Source organism: Lycium ferocissimum, unplaced genomic scaffold (assembly GCF_029784015.1).
Source record: "Lycium ferocissimum isolate CSIRO_LF1 unplaced genomic scaffold, AGI_CSIRO_Lferr_CH_V1 ctg23555, whole genome shotgun sequence".
NCBI classification, from domain to species: Eukaryota; Viridiplantae; Streptophyta; class Magnoliopsida; order Solanales; family Solanaceae; genus Lycium; species Lycium ferocissimum.
The window spans coordinates 3,770-7,876 of NW_026721063.1; the positions used below are offsets into that span (position 1 = coordinate 3,770).

The window sequence follows — 4,107 nt, forward strand, 5'->3', positions numbered from 1 at the left end:
CACAGCTTCAATTTTCTGAGTATCAACTCTAATGCCATCGTCTGAAATAACATGACCCAGAAATGTCACGAAATTCAGCCAAAACTCGCACTTTGAAAATTTTGCATACAATTCTCGAGTTCGAAGAATTCCAAGAACAATACATAAATGGTCTGCATGTTCTGATTCTGTGCGAGAGTATACCAGAATGTCATCAATGAATACTATTACAAACAGATCCAAGAGAGGCCTGAGTACATTATTCATTAGATTCATGAACACTGCAGGAGCATTAGTTAACCCAAATGACATCACCCGAAATTCATAATGGCCATATCTCATTCTGAAAGCTGTCTTGGGAATATATTCTTCTCTAACTCTCACTTGATGATAACCCGACCTCAAGTCTATTTTGGAAAACCACTTGGCACCTTGTAATTGATCAAATAAATCATCAATTCTTGGAAGAGGATATTTGTTCTTGATCGTCACCTTATTCAACTGCCTGTAATCAATGCACATTCGTAGGGAACCATCTTTCTTTCTTACAAATAGGAGTGGTACTCCCCACGGTGACGAACTGGGTCTAATAAACTCCTTCTCAAGCAAATCTTTCAACTGTGCCTTTAGCTCTTTCAATTCTGCCAGAGCCATGCGGTAGGGAGGAATAGAAATAGGCTTGGTATCCGAAAATACATCAAGGGCGAAATCAATTTCTCTTTCTGGAGGAAGGCCTAGAAGTTCATCTGGAAATACATTCGGAAACTCATTCACTACCGGAATAGATTGGAAAGTTGGCGACTTTGCTTCAGTATCATGAACTCGGACTAAATGATAAATATAGCCCTTAACTATCATCTTTCTTGCCTTAAGGTAGGAAATAAACCTACCTCTTGGAGATCTTTGTGTTACCCTTCCATTCAAGCACGGGCTCTCCCGGAAATTGAAATCGAACTACTTTCATTCGACAATTGATGTGGCGTGATTTTACGCCACAACCGATGCTTTTCGGCTATAAGTTTTACTTGTTTTTAAGCAAGTCTACGTGATTTTACGTGCTTTTTATTGGATTTCTGGTATTAAGTGGTTTGATGGCAAAAGTTGAAGAAGTGGAGAAAATAACATAGTCACTGAAGAGGCAGTTTGACGGAGAAATTGGACGGGCCGCAAAACTTTATACGGACCGTCAAATAGACCGTATAACGGTCACAGTGAGCAATGATCGACGAGCCATTCCTGCAGAACAATTATACGGACCGCAGAATATTTGACGGTCCGTTAAAATGGATCGTGAAAAATGCTGAAGAATATTTGATGGATGGAAGGAAGGAATTTGACGGTCCGCATAACTGTTTTGCGAACCGTATAATGGATCATAGACTGAACCCGACGGGCAATTGCGTCTTTTCACTTCTTACGATTTAGGGCCTTATAAATACCTGTTATAGGTTTCGTATTCAATACAGAACTCAGTTTTATTTTCCGTAGTATTAGCTATTCATAGTTTTGAAGTCTTTTGGAGATTACAAACAATTGCAATTAAATTCTCTTCAATTCCAAGCAATCAATTGTAAGCATTATGATTTCTATTACTTCTTAATGTTCTTCTCCTTCTATGAGTAGCTAATGTCCCTTACTAGGGTTGTGAACCCAATTGATGGATGTTTTGTGATTGGGTTTGTGATTGATATACAGATAATGGATTATTAGGGTTTGTTTATTCTGCATTCTTCATTCATAATTAATGGTTGCAAACATTGATTAAAGCCATAAACCTTGATTTATTTGGGAAAATAATTAGGGTTGGTAAGAATAAACAACAAGGACTCAAAGCTTTAAACTTTGCTTAATAAATTCACTTAGGAATAAGGAGAATTTACTTGGCATGATTAATCGTTCTTCATAGTTACTTTCTTATATTTAGGAAAATCATAGAAAGAAATAATCTTTATTTATTTGGAAATAGTAGAGATTAAGTGCATTCATATAATGAACCATTAGAAGTATATCAAGATCAATACCCATGATCATACACTCTATCTAAAGGGGACACAACCTTAGTTTCTTTTACCATAAATTACCACAAAAGCAATAGTTAGCAATTAGTTACTAAAAACCCAACTTTTACCAAAATCATCGGATTAAGACATTAGACCTAAACATAGCATTCTACGACTTTAGTAACCTTTTCACACCATATTCCCTGTGGGATTCGACCCCAACCTTGTTGGGTTACTATATTTGACAACGTCCGCGTTATACCATTAATAGGTGTAATTTGAGCGTATCAAATTTTGGCGCCGCTGCCGGGGAATACGGTTTTGAAATTACTAAATAGTGTTTGCTTTATTGAAGTCTTTTGCTTATTCCATCACACCTTGTTTGCTACTCTGTGTAAACCAGGTGAACATGAATCAGAATCAGCAAAATCAACGTCTTTGGTAACCAGGGGAATCGGTTGAACAATCAGGCGAATGATTCAGATGATTAGAATGTTTTCTCTGATCTTGTTCCAGAGGAGGACTACGCATCTGCTATTTTTTAGCCTCGAGTTGGAGCCACTACTGTGAAAATTGACTTCTCCCTATACCAGTTATTAAAGCTTGAGGGATACTTTCGGAACTCTATCGAGAATGACCCTCAACGTCATTTGCAGAATTTTGTGGATGTGTGTGCTAATCACATCCAGAACAACGTTCCACAAGAGGCTATTCGTTTGAGGTTATTCAAATATTCCTTATATTTGGAGAGGCAAGAACATGGTTTGAGAAGTTGTCCCGAAATTCGATTACTTCGTAGGCGAGAGATGGTGTTGCTTTTCTCACAAAATGGTACGCCCCTAGCAAGAAGGCTGAAATTCGTGACAAGATCTATGAATTTAAGCAGCGACCGAGGGAACAACTATATGAAGCGTGGAGAGATTCAAGGAGTATTTGCAGAAGAGCCCAAATCATGATTTTCTGGATAACATACTAATGGAGAAGTTCTACCGAGGGTTAGATCCAGTGACGCAGTCAGTTGCTAACAATGCAGTCGATGGTTGTTTCATGAACAAATCTTATAGACGGGTGACCAACATACTTAACAAGATGACGACTCATAATTAGGCTTGGCACTCAAACAATCTTTGATGTGGTACCGTTTGGTAATGCTATGATCTAGAATATATTGAAGGAGAATCAAGATACCCAGCAAACATTGGCAAAACTTGCAACAAATATTTTCTTGCTGACGAAGAAGTTTGATGAATCCCAGATCAAGAAGGTCAATGTTTGTGAGGAAGATACAGTTTTACCAAAAGGGATGTACCATACTCAAGATAGTCCATTCCATGATAGGCCTCCGTGCAGGTTGAAGTTGCTAATTATGTTAATAACTCTCAAGGGGGTTACCAGAGACATAACTACCAAGGTGGTTATCAGAGTCAGAATCAATGGAGACCTCGGCAAAGGTCGGGTGCTTACAACAACTGCGGGAACTACAACAATAATTATGGTGGTGCGAACCAAGGAGCTACAACAACAGTAACAATTTTGGGAACAAGAGTTTCAATCATTATATACCACCGAAAGGGAAGTCAACAGAGCAAGGTAGTTCGAAGGTTGAATCAATGCTTGAGAAGATTCTGGCAAATCAGTCTAAGTGCGAGAGAACTTTATACTGGGGGACAGAGACAGTGGGTTCCCATATAGTAGCTATTCAGAAGCTCGAGTCACAGATGAGGGATATTTCTAGAGAGCAGCACCCTCCTAAAAAGGGAGGACTTTCGAGTGACACTATTCCAAATCCAAAGAATGGGGGAGGCGGTGTAGACCGTGTGTTTGCCATCACTACTAGGAGTGGTAAAATACTCCGGACCTGGATGAGAAGGTGATTGATCTTGAGCCGATAGATGAAGATGATGAGGTGCAGTCTGAAGCACCCATTATTGTTGATGAGAATGCTACTGACAAGAAGGTTGCTGATATTCCGGAGATAGTGAAGGATGCTGATAACACAAGCAAGCAGACTGTGAAAGGGGCTCTCCGCCCTTTGACTCAGCTGTTCAAGGCTAAACCTCCTTTTCCCCAGAGGTTGGTAAAGAAGAAGGAGGATGCTAAGTGTCACACCCCAATCTTGATTAGGGTG

At 39.4% G+C, this 4,107-nt stretch overlaps 1 non-coding gene across 1 annotated transcript; it reads right to left on the reverse strand.

Moving 5' to 3' along the window:
- Positions 1-2,833: 2,833 nt before the first annotated feature.
- On the reverse strand, positions 2,834-2,938 carry LOC132043384 (small nucleolar RNA R71). Its single transcript, XR_009411789.1, has one exon. It is a non-coding gene; the product is annotated as a small nucleolar RNA R71 (small nucleolar RNA).
- Positions 2,939-4,107: the final 1,169 nt, after the last annotated feature.